This window comes from Arachis stenosperma, chromosome 9 (assembly GCF_014773155.1).
Source record: "Arachis stenosperma cultivar V10309 chromosome 9, arast.V10309.gnm1.PFL2, whole genome shotgun sequence".
Lineage (NCBI taxonomy): Eukaryota > Viridiplantae > Streptophyta > Magnoliopsida > Fabales > Fabaceae > Arachis > Arachis stenosperma.
In genome coordinates, this window is record NC_080385.1 from 8,604,636 (window position 1) to 8,621,568 (window position 16,933).

Genomic DNA, 16,933 nt, shown 5'->3' on the forward strand with positions numbered 1-16,933 from the left:
GAAAATATGCAAGACACCAAACTTAGAAATCTTTCATGTTTAGACACTATGAATGCAAAAATGCACATGAAAAATACCATACAACACAAAACAAGAAAATATGAAGATCAAACAAGAAAGTTCATCAAGAACAACTTGAAGATCATGATGAATGCAATGCATGAATGCAATTTTTGAAAAATGCATGATGAATATGCAATTGACACCAAACTTAAAACTTGACACAAGACTCTAACAAGAAACACAAAATATTTTTTATTTTTATGATTTTTCTAATTTTTTTGTATTTTATTTTTATATTTTTTTGAAAATATATAGGAAAAATAAAATAAGAAATTCTAAATTTTTAATATGAATTTCAGTGTTCATCAAATGTCAGTCTAAAGCTTCAGTCCAGGAATTAGACATGGCTTACTAGCCAGCCAAGCTTTTGTAAAAGCTCCGGTCCAAAACACTAGACATGGCCAATGGCCAGCCAAGCTTTAAGTGACAAATCAAGCATACAGCAGCAGATGGATTAGTAACAGCTAGCTTGCTCTTGTGATGATGGGTTGAAGCCTCGATCCAAAAGATTAGACATGGCTTTACAGCCAGCTGGATTTCAATATATCATCATGAAATTCTAGAATTCATTCTTAAAAATTCTGAAGAACAGGATAAAATATTTATTATTATTTTTTTCGAAAATTTTAATAATAAAAACAAAAAGCTTAAAATTAAAATAAAATTACCTAATCTGAGCAACAAGATGAGCATTCAGTTGTCCATACTCGAACAATCCCCGGCAACGGCGCCAAAAACTTGGTGGACGAAATTGTGATCATCAACAATGGCTCCAAAGACTTGGTGCTCTTAGACATGAATCACACTATGTCACAACTCCGCACAACTAACCATCAAGTGTACTGGGTCGTCCAAGTAATACCTTACGTGAGTAAGGGTCGATCCCACGGAGATTGTTGGTATGAAGCGAGCTATGGTCATCTTGTAAATCTCAGTTAGGCGGATAATAAATGTTATGGAGTTTTCGAATAGTAAATAAATAAAACAGAAAATAAAGATAGAGTTACTCATATAATTCAATGGTGGGAATTTCAAATAAGTGTATGGAGGTGCTGTGTTCCTTCCGAATCTCTGCTTTCCTACTGCTTTCATCCAATTTTTATCACTCCTTTCTATGGCAAGCTGTATGTAGGGCATCACTGTTGTCAATGGCTACATCCCATCCTCTCAGTGAAAAAGGTCCAAATGCTCTGTCACGGCACAGCTAATCATCTGGCGATTCTCGATCATGCTGGAATAGAATCCATTGATTCTTTTGCGTTTGTCATCACGCTCAGCAATCGTGAGTTTGAAGCTCGTCACAGTCATTCAATCCCAGAATCATACTCGGAATACCACAGACAAGGTTTAGACTTTCCGGATTCTCATGAATGTCGCCATCAATTCTAGCTTATACCACGAAGACTCTGATCTCACGGGATGGAAGGCTCGATTATATTGTCAGGCGAGGGGCAACCATGCGTCGTGCATCAGGAATCCAAGAGATACGCACTCTAGCTTTCGCTTGTAGAACGGAAGTGGTTGTCAGGCACACGTTCATAAGGATGGATGATGATGAGTGTCACGGATCATCACATCCATCAGGTTGAAGTACGAATGGTATCTTAGAATAAGAATAAATCGAATTGAATAGAAAATAATAGTAATTGCATTAAAACTTGAGGTACAGTAGAGCTCCACACCCTTAATCTATGGTGTGTAGAAACTCCACCGTTGAAAATACATAAGTGATGAAGGTTCAGGCATGGCCAAATGGCCAGCCCCCAAAACGTGATCACAGGATCAAAAATACAATCCAGGATGAAAATATAATAGTAAAAAGTCCTATTTATACTAGACTAGCTACTAGGGTTTACAGAAGTAAGTAATTGATGCAGAAATCCACTTCCAGGGCCCACTTGGTGTGTGCTTGGGCTGAGCTTGAACTTTACACGAGCTAAGGCTTCTATTGGAGTTGAATGCCAAGTTGTAACGTGTTTTTGGCGTTCAACTCTGGTTCGTGACGTGTTTCTGGCGTTTGACTCCAGAATGCAGGGTAGAACTGGCGTTGAGCGCCAGTTTGCGTCGTCTAATCTCGAATAAAATATAGACTATTATATATTGCTGGAAAGCTCTCGATGTTTACTTTCCAACGCCGTTAAGAACGCGCCATTTGGAGTTCTGTAACTCCAAAAAATCCATTTCGAGTGCAGGGAGGTCAGAATCCAACAACATCAGCAGTCCTTTGTCAGCCTTTTATCAGAGTTTTGCTCAGGTCCCTCAATTTCAGCCAGAAATTACCTGAAATCACAGAAAAATATACAAACTCATAGTAAAGTCCAAAAATGTGAATTTAGCATAAAAACTAAAGAAAACATCCCTAAAAGTAGATAGATCCTACTAAAAACTACCTAAAAATAATGCCAAAAAGCGTATAAATTATCCGCTCATCAATATGTCTATAAAAATTCTCAATAAAAAATTATTAATATACTTTCATAAATTGAAAATAAAAAATTATTAATATACTTTCATAAATTGAAATTAAATTTGGTACAAATGATATATATATATATATATATATATATATATATATATATAATAGGTAATTTTAATTGAATGATTAGATAGATAAAAATTAATATTTAAAAATAAATAAATTTTGTACATTCAGATTTATTATTTTTAATATATGAGGAATTCTTTAAAAAAAAAAAGTAAGAATACATAATATATCTAGCGTCTATAACTAGTAACCTATCACTAATAATATATGAAAAATTAAATTTATAAATAGACATTAACAAGACGCTCTCTTAAAAAAAAGGTAAAAAACTCAAATGAGTCAAGGGGAGCTCATTTTTACCCAAATCCGCCAAAACAAATTTTGATACATCAATCCACCAGAACACATTTTTATATAATTCGAATCAATAGGATTCGAATTAGCTTTGCACATAATTCGAATTGATTCAATTCGAATTATGACCAAATACTCTTCCCACGTAGTTCGAATCAATTAGATTCGAATTAGGCATGCAAGGTTCGAATTATATCAATTCGAATTACATGGAGTACGTGGCTTAGGGGAGTTCGAATCGAGTTGATTCGAATTACAAGTGAATTCCCTATACAAAGGAGTTCGAATTAAATTAAATTAAATTAATATTTAAATTGAATTCCCTGTAAAATTCTAATAATTTTAATATTTAAATTAAATTTTAATTTAATTTTTAATATTTAATTTTTTTTTTATTTTAAATGAATTTAGTATTATTTCAAAGTTAAATGTGACATAATAACTAGTATATTTAAAAATTAATATAATATTTAATTTTAGTACATAAATAAAATTGATCTATTAATAATTATTAATATAAAATTTTCTTATTAATTATTTAAATTAGATTTAATAGTAAAATAATATTAAATCTGTTTAAAATTTTTTAAAATTAAAATAGGCTATTTAAAATATTAAAAAATAAATTAAAAAATTAATTTAAATATTAAAAATTAAAATAATACTTTATCCTATAATGTATTATTTATACTCTCTATCTTTTTCCTATAAAGTATTATTTTAATTTTTAATATTAAATTTTTTTTAATTTTAAATGAATTTAGTATTATTTCAAAGTTAAATGTGACATAATAACTAGTATATTTAAAAATTAATATAATATTTAATTTTAGTACGTAAATAAAATTGATCTATTAATAATTATTAATATAAAAGTTTCTTATTAATTATTTAAATTAGATTTAATAGTAAAATAATATTAAATCTGTTTAAAATTTTTTAAAATTAAAATAGGCTATTTAAAATATTAAAAAATAAATAAAAAAATTAATTTAAATATTAAAAATTAAAATAATACTTTATAGGAGAAAGATAGAGAGTATAAATAATACATTATAGGATAAAGTATTATTTTAATTTTTAATATTTAAATTAATTTTTTAATTTATTTGTTAATATTTTAAATAGCCTATTTTAATTTTAAAAAATTTTAAACAGATTTAATATTATTTTACTATTAAATCTAATTTAAATAATTAATAAGAAACTTTTATATTAATAATTATTAATAGATCAATTTTATTTACGTATTAAAATTAAATATTATATTAATTTTTAAATATACTAGTTATTATGTCACATTTAACTTTGAAATAATACTAAATTCATTTAAAATTGAAAAAAAAATTTAAATATTAAAAATTAAAATAATACTTTATAGAAAAAAATAGAGAGTATAAATAATACATTATAGGATAAAGTATTATTTTAATTTTTAATATTTAAATTAATTTTTTAATTTATTTTTTAATAATTTAAATAGCCTATTTTAATTTTAAAAAATTTTAAACAGATTTAATATTATTTTACTATTATATCTAATTTAAATAATTAATAAGAAACTTTTATATTAATAATTATTAATAGATCAATTTTATTTACGTACTAAAATTAAATATTATATTAATTTTTAAATATACTAGTTATTATGTCACATTTAACTTTAAAATAATACTAAATTCATTTAAAATTGAAAAAAAAATTAAATATTAAAAATTAAATTAAAATTTAATTTAAATATTAAAATTATTAGAATTTTACAGGAAATTCAATTTAAATATTAATTTAATTTAATTTAATTCGAACTCCTTTTTATAAGGAATTCACTTGTAATTCGAATCAATTCGATTCGAACTCCCCTAAGCCACGTACTCCATATAATTCGAATTGATATAATTCGAACCTTGCATGCCTAATTCGAATCTAATTGATTCGAACTACGTGAGAAGAGTATTTGGTCATAATTCGAATTGAATCAATTCGAATTATGTGCAAAGCTAATTCGAATCCTATTGATTCGAATTATATAAAAATGTGTTCCGGTGGATTGATGTATCAAAATTTGTTTTGGCGGATTTGGGTAAAAATGAGCTCCCCTTGGCTTATTTGGGTTTTTTACCTTAAAAAAATATAAAAATTTAATAAAATATTAGATCTTGTTACCATATGCCCGGGCACATTTTAAGGATATCATAAAAAAATAAAGAATAAAGTATCGTTTTTATCTCCAACATTTGGGATAAGTCCTATTTGTATTTCTAACGTTTAAATTGTCCTATTTGTATCCTTAACGTTTGTAAAAGTAAATATTATCCTGTCGTCAATTACACATTATTATGAGTTTTAGTTGGAGTTGTGAAAATCTCTTCTTGAAGTTAGAATACAAATGTCTACATAGTGGGTACTATATTAATCGAACACATCTAAGTGAGACCTAATTGAGAATGAATACATTCAAGTGAGAATTGTAAGACCCCAAATTTTAAAAAGTTATTAATAAATTATATATGATCTATTATATTTATTTAAAATTATATTTTTAGAGATTTTTATATATAAGTTGAGTAAATTCTTATTTATTATTTAAAGTTCTTATAATTGAAAAATAATGAATATTTTATATGCCTTAATTTTAACATATAGATTTTTAACCTTATTTTATAAATAAAGAAAAATTAATTTACTTATCTCCAATTGTTATTAAATTGATATTTAACTGAAAATAATTTACAGATTGATAATTAAAAGGTATTTTTTTAAGATAGATACTATATATTTAATTTGGTTTTAATTATTATTCTATCTTTACATTTATTTTATAAAATTACATTATTATCTTATTTTTATTTAAATTTCCTAAACTACCCAAAATTCTAATTTAACACTAACATACACAAACCCTAGCTCTCTACCACCGCCATCCCACCCTCACCTTTTCACCCCTCCCCCAACGAAACAAAGAAAAAAAGAAAGAAAAAAAAGGGAAGCTCTGATAGGGATGGAGAGCGTTGGAGAGGAGGAGCTCACCGCCGTTATGGTGCCCTGCTACTCTCGCCGCCACCGTCATCCAGGGGGCTGCCACTCCTGGTCATCGTCGCTGAGCCCGTCAACCTTGTCACCGCCATTCGTCCTTGCCGCTGCCAGCTACGCCGTCGCAAAGGAGAGACGCGCGAGAGAGGAGAGGCTGATTCTGTAACCAATGCCGCGCTGTGCTCCACATAGTCACCGCCGCAGTTTCGTCAAGAGAGAAAGACGTGGGAGAGAGGAGGCAGAACCGCGCGGGAGCTCAGCCGCAAGTGAGGGGACGCGTGCCTGACCCGTCACTGTCGATCCGCCCAGCCCGACCAGTCACCAAACCGTGTCGCCGTCCGTGAAGCTGTCTCCGTCGCCGCTGCTGGAGGTTGCCGTCAGAGCTGCTGCTCCACTTCCGTCATTCTCTTTTTCACAGTAAGTTGCTCGCGCTCTAAAGCTCTTACTGTAATCATTCTGGTTATCTGTGGTTAAGGATTTTGATGTATAGATGTTATAGGATTAATTTTATGGGTTTGCATGTCGAAATTGAGGTTGTTGCTGAACCACCGGAGCTTCTGGCCATTGTCGGAGCTGCTGCCGGATAAGTTCGGAATGGCTACTTTGTCGTTCTTTTATTCCAGTAAGTGTCTCTATCTTAGAATCCTCACCATTAGTATTCCTTTATCTGTTTTAAGGTTTTCGCGAAGTTAATGTTCTTAGAATTTAGTAACTGAGGTTGCATGTTGTGATTTAGAGTTGTTTATGCTGTTACGAAGTGTACGTAGCTATGAATTAAAGCTGCCGTTGAATTCGGGTCGAGAGAAAAGGAATTCGTTGACGCATTTGGGTTATGGGCTCGACTTGTCAAGGTTGGGGCTTTTTCAAAGAACTCAATTTTATAATTTGGAATTGTTATAAATGAATATATTAATGTGATAAGTGTACCTTTAGTGATTGTATAAGTCTTATGGATTGTCGGGCTATTTTAAGATGAATATGATTGTTGTTTGATTGGATTGTGGTTTGGTTTTTGTTAAATGGATGGTTGCTACATTATTTCTTTAAAGTTTTGGAAACGAGTTTGGTTCTTTAAAAATGAGTTGAGTTTGAATCTGTTTTCTTGAAGTATGAGAATGATATGAATTTTTGGAATTAGTCTGATTTTAAATTGATTTGGTCTTGAACCCGTGAAAGGGGTTGCGGAATGATTTGGTTGGGACCCGAAAAGGGTGGTAAAATCTAAGTTTTAAAGGAGATGATGTCGAAATTTTATGAGATTTAAGATTCTGTTTTAAAATGTGTGATTTAGAAAAGGATTGGATTTGAGAGGTTATATTATTTGGTTCTTGATTTATTAAGAAATAGGTGTTTCAAGTTTAATCTATTTCAGAAAAGTTTATGTTTTAAAATTGATTTAAATATGAAAGGACCTATGTTTTGAAGTTCAATTAAAGAAATACCTTTGGAGGCGTTTTAGTGGAAGTATTCTTTAAATTTTGATTTAATAAGACTAAACAATCCCGAGCCTTTGGGAATGTTTCTAATTTAAGAATGAAATGAAAATTGTTTTTTGGGATTAAATAATTTTGGTTTTGGTTTTGAAATTAGTTCGGGACTTTTGGCTTACATGCCTTAGTTTTGGTTTTTATTCTCCATTTTAATTTATTTCAATTTAAGTAATTATGATTTCGAGGATTTCTAAAGAATTTAAGAAAATGAGGTAGGTTATTCTTCCCTAGAGTCTTGAGTCTTTGCTAAGGTTGTTAATTAATGATGACTTTGATTTAAAATAGTTAAACGGGTGATTTAAAAGTGAAAGAGTCTTTTCAAAGAGAATTGATTGTGAAGAAAAAGTGGATTATGGACTTGGAATAATTTGAGATATGAGGATTTTGAATTTTGAGACAAAGATGAGTTTGATTTCGGTTTTAAAGTAAAGTGAGTTGAGAAAAAAAGTGATATATGGCATGAATGATGATTTGACTTGGTATGGATTGTTAATGAAGTGCGAAAACAATGATGAATGAATGATTATGAATGAATATGTGGCTTTTGTACTTCTTTTATCTGAGATACAAGTTTCCCTGGGTAAAGTACTGTAGCTTGCCACCACGTGTTCTAGGTTGAAACTTGATAAACCGCTATTTTACGGTTTATTTTGTACTGAATTGAGTGGATTTTATCAACCATTCTTACACTTATTCATGCAAATTGCATGTTTTACATTTCCTTCCTAATTTTGTACTTTGATTGAAAACATGCTTTTTTGGCCTTAAATTTGCTAATTTTTAATCTTTTCTTATTACCATCAATGCCGTGATATGTGCGTTAAGTGTTTTCAGGGTTTATAGGGCAGGAATGACTTAGAGGATGGAAAAGAAGCATGCAAAAGTGGAAGAAACACAAGAAATTGAAGTTTTAGGAAGCTGGCAGCGACGCGTACGACGCATACACGTGATCGGTGCAGCAGGCAAGCGACATGCACGCGTGGTATGACGCGTACGCATGACTAGGTTTTGTTCAGCAACGCGTACGCATACGCGTGATAGAGCGTCACATACTGCACGTATCAGAAATTGCTGGGGGGCGATTTCTGGGCTGATTTGGACCCAGTTTCAAACCCGAAAATACAGATTAGAGGCTGCAGAGTGGAGCAGAAAGGGAATCATTCATTTACCTTTTCACTTTACACATTAGTTAGATTTAGATGTAGGTTTCTAGAGAGAGAGGAGAGAGCCTCTCTCTAGGTTATAGCGTTTTTAGGTTTATCTCTTCTTAATTTCAGATTTCTACTTTGCTTTAATTTAGTTTTCTTCTACTTTTATTAGTTCTATTGCTTTAGTTTATCAATTTCTCTTATTGATTCCTTTATATTGCCAATTTAGTTTATGAATTCCTTTTGTTTCCTTTACTCCATATTAATGCAATTCATGCAATTCATGTTTCGTGTTTCTTATTGGTCAATTGCTTTGCTATTGTTATTCCTTTGGAATTGTTAGTCTTAGATTTTACATTCTCTCATTACTTTTTTATACTTTTATTTTGTGCCTTCCAAGTATTTGATAAAATGCATGGAAGGATTTTAAATTATATTTCTCTATTCTTAACTTGGATTGATTATTTAGAGACTCTTGAGTTATCAAAAGTCTTTTGTGATTGGTGATTGAAGATTGTCGATTAGATTGAAATTCACCAAAGCTAGTCTCTCACTATGAGTTGACTAGGACTTGTGACTCAAGTTGATTGTATGCACTTGACCTTCCTCCATTGGTTAGAGGTTAACTAAGTGAAGGCAATTCACATTTACCATCACAATTGACCATGATAATGAGGATAGTACTTCTAATTATCAATCCTTGATAAGAGCTTTTTTAGTTATTAGTTTATTTTCTTATTATTTACATTTCTTGCTTATTAAACTGAAAACCCAAAAAGATAAAATCTCATAACCAATAATAAACTACACTTTCCTGCAATTCCTTGAGAGACGAACCGAGATTTAAATACTTCGGTTAATTTTATTGAGTTTGCTTAAGTGACAAACAATTTAATATTGATTGAGGTTTAATTGTCGGTTTAGAACTATACTTGCAACGCGATTATTTTTGTGAAATTCTTTATCGACGATTTTCCCACATCAATTTTTGGCGCCGTTGCCGGGGAATTACAAACGTGTGCCTTATTATTGGTTATTGTATATATTTGCTTTTTGCTTAGTTTTTGTTAGTTTAAGGACTTTGTTGCTTATTTTTATTAGTTTTTGTTTTTATTTTCTATTATGAATTCTCACCCCTTTGGCTATGAGTTTGGTTCAAATTATGCTGTAGGGAATGGAAGCTACAATGAGAACATGCATCAAGGATGGGACAACCAAAGGTGGGAGGAGCCTCAAGCTTATGGACAACCCTCTTGGCAATAACCCCCACCAACTTACTATGAGCAAGAGCCATTCCAAGATGCATATCAATCCAATACCTATGGTGGACACCGTGTAGTTACCAACAATCCCCACCATATGCCTATGAACTCCCTCTTCAACATAGTTTTGAACCACCATACTCACAAGCCACCTACAATCAAACACTTCCTTATGATCCTAACCCATATCCACATACCAACCACCCTATGAGCCCGATGGTGCACGAAATTGTGATCATCAATGGCGCCATCAACATGGTACGCTCAATTGCAATCTCAACTCCTTATCACAACTTCGCACAACTAACCAGCAAGTGCACTGGGTCGTCCAAGTAATAAACCTTACGCGAGTAAGGATAAATCCCACGGAGATTGTTGGTATGAAGCAAGCTATGGTCACCTTGTAAATCTCAGTCAGGCAGATTCAAATGGTTAGCAGTGATATACGAATAAAGCATAAAGATAGGGATACTTATGTAATTCATTGGTGAGAATTTTAGATAAGCGTATGGAGATGCTTTGTCCCTTCCGTCTCTCTGCTTTCCTACTGTCTTCATCCAATCCTTCTTACTCCTTTCCATGGCAAGCTGTATGTTGGGCATCACCATTGTCAGTGGCTACAATCCCGTCCTCTCAGTGAAAATGTTCAACACACCCTGTCACGGCACGGCTAATCATCTGTCGGTTCTCAATCAGGTTGGAATAGAATCCATTGATTCTTTTGCGTTTGTCACTAACGCCCAGCCTTCAGGAGTTTGAAGCTCGTCACAGTCATTCAATCATTGAATCCTACTCAGAATACCACAGACAAGGTTTAGACCTTCCGGATTCTCTTGAATGCCGCCATCAATTCTAGCTTATACCACGAAGATTTCGATTAAGGGATCCAAGAGATATCCACTCAATCTAAGGTAGAACGGAGGTGGTTGTCAGGCACACGTTCATAGGTGAGAATGATGATGAGTGTCACAGATCATCACATTCATCAGGTTGAGGAACAAGTGATATCTTAGAACAAGAACAAGCTGAATTAAATAGAAGAACAATAGTAATTGCATTAATACTCGAGGTACAGCAGAGCTCCATACCTTAATCTATGGTGTGTAGAAACTCTACCGTTGAAAATACATAAGAACAAGGTCTAGGCATGGCCGAATGGCCAGCCTCCCAATGATCTAAGAACTAGACGTCCAAAGATGATCTAGAGATCTAAAGTGATCAAAAGATGATCCTAAGATCGAAAAATGATCAAAAGATGAAAATACAATAACAAAATGTCCTATTTGTAGAGAACTAGTAGCCTAGGGTTTACAAAGATGAGTAAATGACATAAAAATCCACTTCCGGGCCCACTTGGTGTGTGCTTGGGCTGAGCATTGAAGCTTTCATGTGTAGAGACTTTTCTTGGAGTTAAACGCCAGCTTCTATGCCAGTTTGGGCGTTTAACTCCCATTCTTGTGCCAGTTCCGGCGTTTAACGCCGGGCATTCTTGAGCTGATTTGGAACGCCAGTTTGAGCCATCAAATCTCGGGTAAAGTATAGACTATTATACATTGCTGGAAAGCCCAGGATGTCTAATTTCCAACGCCGTTGAGAGCGCGCCAATTGGGCTTCTGTAGCTCCAGAAAATCCACTTCGAGTGCAGGGAGGTCAGAATCCAACAGCATCTGCAGTCCTTTTCAGTCTCTGAATCAGATTTTTGCTCAGGTTCCTCAATTTCAGCCAGAAAATACCTGAAATCATAGAAAAACACACAAACTCATAGTAAAGTCCAGAAAAGTGAATTTTAACTAAAAACTAATAAAAATATACTAAAAACTAACTAAAACATACTAAAAATAATGCCAAAAAGCGTATAAATTATCCGCTCATCACCCGATGAACCATACATAGAGCCACCCCAATTCCAACCCAATTACTCCCAAGAACCACCACCTCAACATACACCACCTCCAATGTATGCGAACTTTCAACCACAGTATGATCCTAATTATGTTAGCCAAGCGAAACAAGAGCCATTGGATCAGTTTAAAGAAGCAATGGATCGACTTTAAGAAACTATTCATCAAATGGAGCTAGAGGAAGGCCGAAAAGCACATGAAGCTCTCATGGCTAACATTGCCAAAACGAGAACTACCATCGACCTATGGGACTCATTTTACAAACAGAGCATCTCCACGGATGAATGTGTTGTGCAACAAGTGGAAAAGATGGAGAGTGTTGAACTGCCACTTCCTTATCATGATGAATCACCCTCTTATCATGAACCTTTTCTCCCAAGTAATGAACCCTCATATCTACTCCAATCCCCAATGGATGACACTCTTGGTGTTCTTCTTCAAGGGCAAAGAGAGATGCAGCGGACGACACTAGAGTTCATAGCTACGTTGACCAAGGTAGTAGATAATTTAGCCTCCCTGCACTTCGACACTCAAAGTACCCCCATGGCCACATGTGGAGAACCGAATGAGGTGCGTAGCATGAAGGAGAAAGTAAAAGCTCCGGTGGAAAATAAGGAATGTGACTTTGTATTGAAACAATTGGAGGAAGCAGTAATTGTTGAAGAGGAAGAAGTAGTTGAAGACTTAGGAGATGTTGAATCTCCATGAGAATCCAGAGTTGTAGAGTATTCCTCCAAGAAGCTTGAAATTGATGTTGAGGAGGATAGTGCACAACCTCCAAGGCATATTCCTTATGAAGAATTGGACGGAATAGATCAAGAGGCAAGTTCCTTTGATGATAATGATCATGAATCAAGCCCACCTTCTCCTAGTGAAATTGAAAGCAACATTAAAGTAGATTTCTCTCAACCTCATATTTATGATTTGAGTGACGGAGAAGAGTTGGATGAATCCGGTGAGGAAGAGCTTGAAAGTGAAGAATCTTTTCAAAAGGTGGATGTCCTTCGGCAAGGTTGGACGGGAGTTGAATATGCTTTGTCAAGATCGTTGGAGACTTCTCTACCTAGGTTGTCATCTACTCCTTCATTTGAGTGGGTAAAACTTATCTCTATTAGCTTTATTGTCCCACTTGAGTATAGTATTCTTGAAACGGATGGCCAACTTAGGAGGCTTTGTGGAATGAAGCGTAAGAGAAGGATGTTTAGTGGTTGGAGTTGCAAAGCAAGGCTCATCAAGGTTGAGATTTCAAGAGCTAGATGCAAGGATTCATTTAGTGCATATTTGAATGGGTCTAAGAACAAAGTTTGGTACTTCATTGAGAATTCGAATTGCTTGCCACCCGGTTGGAACAATGATGATCCACTTAAAGACGGATGTAGAAACAAGATTTGGGATCCCGGCATTGGTGCATATTTTCTAACCACAGACTTACCGGCAAGTGCACCGGGTCGTACCAAGTAATACCTTACGTGAGTAAGGATCGATCCCACGAGGATTGATGAATTAAACAACAATAGCATTTGTTAGGATTAGTTAGACAAATAGAAAAGAGTGTTTTGGTATTCAAAGAGCATTAAACAGTAAATTAAGAATTTCAGAAAGAAAGCAGCAATGAGTTGGGAATAAAATATTGAGAAAACAGTTAAGGCTTCAGAGTTATCTATTTTCCAGATTGATTTTTATTACTAACTAATTTAATCATGTAAGATTTAATTTCATGGCAAACTATATGTGACTAGACCCTAATTCCTTAGACCTTCCTAGTCTCATCTAAAATTCATTAACTGCCAATTCCTTGGTCAGTTAATTCTAATTAGAGGGTGATGGTCAATTTCTAGTTTATATGCCAAAAGAATCTAATTATCCAAAAATAAAGGGATTATATGTCACGTATCCCATTAAATACAACAATTAGAAATTCAGTATAATATGTTTTCAAGCTGTTGTTCAAGTAAAGAACTTTTTCAAGTTTCGCAAGAACTCAATTAGAACATGGGTCATACTTCCGTTCCACCCATATTCATAAAATAAAGAGCGAAAACAATTATTGAAATATAAATCAAAACATAGATTAAATTAGAAAGATCAAACAAATCAATCCATACAAATAGACAGAGCTCCTCACCTTAACAATGAAGGATTAGTTGCTCATGGTTCAGAGAAGAAAACTAGGATTCTGGTAAAATGTACTCTGTTTCCAATCTGATGGCATCAGATCCCTTTTTATAACTAATCCTAATAAATTTAAAATCTAATTATCTAAAATTAAAAATAATATCTTTTCCTAAAAATAAGATTTGAATTTAAATTCAAATTAATTAACAAGTCTTCAACTGATGGGTGGGGACCACTTGATTTGTCCATTCTAGAGCTTCTAATTTGTGTTTTCTGGGCTAGAAACTGGGTCAAAACATCCCAGAAATCGCCCCCAGCATTTTTCTGCATTTTTCTGCACGTGGCGCATGTCACGCGTACGCGTCAGTCACGCGCACGCGTCGCTGGTCTTCTTCGCAAGTCACGCGAACGCGTCGGTCACGCGCACGCATCGCTGTAAATTTCTTCAAATCATGCGTATGCGTCAGTCACGAGTACGCGTCGCCATGGAAAGCTCCAAATCACGCGTACGCGTCAGTCACGCGTACGTGTCGCTCCTCGCTGCCATCTCCTTTTGTTATTGTGCTGCAGAAACTCCATCAAATCCAGCCGAATGCTACCTAAAATAAGTAAAATTATAAAAGACTCAAAGTAGCATCATATTGGCTAAAAGATAATTAATTCTTTATTAAACTAAATAAATTAGATGCAAATTCACTAGGAAAAGATAGAAAAGATGCTCACGCATCACAACACCAAACTTAAACTGTTGCTTGTCCTCAAGCAGCCAAAACTAATATAAGCTTAGGATGTGAATTCGCATGAGAATGAGAGTTCGATTAAGCTCATGTCTCTTCTTATAGTGGGGTTTATAACTGTAATCCTGGATAAGTTTGGCATCTCACTCTCCTTTGAATCAGGAGGATGTCATTGTCATTCGGAATTAGAATCCAGATAACATTATGAATTTTCTGATCTTTACATTTCAGTTTAATCCTTGAACACAGCAAAATTGGCTTTAATTTATTAATTTTTTATTTTTTATTTTTTTTCTTTGGTGCTTTGCACCTTGAGCCTAGCCGTGACTTTAAATGTTTTGTCGCAAGGATTACTTGACACAGAAACACTACAAGCACTTAACTGGGGGACTTTCTTTGAGTCCTGATTTTTCTTTCAGTTACTCCCTGACAGTGGTGCTCAAAGCCTTTGGCATACTCTGTTAAACGCACTTGGTCTCGACCCTAAGTGTTCTGTCTCAAAGATTACTTGACACAATCACACCACAAGCATATGACTAGGGAAACAACTCTTTGAGCTTTTAATCATGTCTGACCTCCCTAGTCATTGATGCTCAGAGCCTTGGACCTTGCTTTTATTATTAATTAATTAATTATTTTTTTCTTTTGCTGTTTCTTTTGCTTCAAGGATTAAATTTTTGTTTATTTCAGAGAAGTCATAATAATTCTCTAAATTCCTGTTCCTTATACATCAACATCCCTTTGATTCAAATTCAAATATGCACTGTTCATATCATGCATTCAGAATTACAATTAATACCACCACATTTAAGTAAATAAGACTACTCTTAAAATTAACTCAATTTCTCATGCAACACATCACTTCTGTATTATTATTATTTTTTTCTTTTTTTGAATTCAAGCTCAGTGGGTAATACATGAGACATCTTTTCAGAATTAAAGCATTTAAGGGAAAACTAAACTAGACTTAGGATTCTCACTAATAAAGGATCATGCAACAGACAAAGAAAAATAGCAAAAAACCGGAACATAACATAGAAAATGAGGGGAGGAATAAAAAATGAAAGGAACTCAACCACCTTAGTTATCCTAGCGGTTGCTTTATTCTTCAGGTTGTGTTCCTCAGTGAAGATGATTCACCTCCCTCTTTGGTGCCATAGGAATAAACAGAAAACCTTTAAGTGAAGCGTCAACACCAAACTTAAAGGTTTTCTTGTCCTCAAGCAAAGAAGAATAGAAAATAGAAAGAGATAAATTATTATGAAGAAAGAAAAAGAAGAGGATAAAAGAATAAGAAATAATAAGGATTGGGAGAGAGAGAGAGAAAGAAACTGGGCAGCGCAAGTGACGCGTTCGCGTACGGCACGCGATCGCGTATGTCGCGCATTTTTCATAATGACGCGTTAGCGTCAGACACGCGTCCGCGTCCCCTGGATTTTGTGCAATTCGCGCGAAGCCAGCCGCGCCCCCGCACGACTTTTTGTTCGCATGGCTTGGGAGCCAATTTTTCATACGACGCGTTCGCATCATCCACGCGCTCGCGTGGATGACCATATGTGCAACTGATGCGAACGCGTCAGTCACGCGTCTGCGTGACCAAATTTGTGCTTTTAGCACACTTCTTACCCCAAGCCAGCACAACTCTCTGCCCAAACACTCTTTTACGTCGAATTTGCAGGTCACGCATTCGCGTTAGTGACGTGCCCGCGTGAATGGCGAAAATCACAAACGACGCGAACGCGTGGGGTACGCGTACGCGTGGGGTTGTTTGTGCGAAAGGCATGAGTCCAGCGCCACTCCCGCGCAACTCTCTGTAAAATTTCATTTTTTACGCACACATGATTGACGCGTTCGCGTCAATGATGCTTGCGCGTCATGTGCTCTCTTCTCTCTCTTCTTTTTTTTTAATTTTTTTTGAAATATCTGGCTTCTGTCCTAAGATAGCTGCATGATCAGAAAATTAGTAAGAAAACTATTACTACGAAAAATAAAAATAGCTAAGGATACGAAATTATCGGGTTGCCTCCCGACAAGCGCTTTTTTAACGTCACTAGCTTGATGGTCAGCTCTGCTAGTTCAGTAAATGAGTGGACCTCTGGCGATCAATCTCGCCTCCAAGATAGTGCTTCAAACTCTGGTCATTCACTGTAAATTTTCTGTCAGAATTCTCTTCCTGTATTTCCACATGACCATATGGGGAAGCTCTGGTAACCACAAATGGTCCTGACCATCGGGATTTCAGCTTCCCAGGAAAGAATTTGAGCCTTGAATTATATAGTAGCACTCTTTATCTTGGCTCAAAGCTTCTGATGGCAATCTTCTTGTTATTCAGTAGCTTAGTTCTTTCT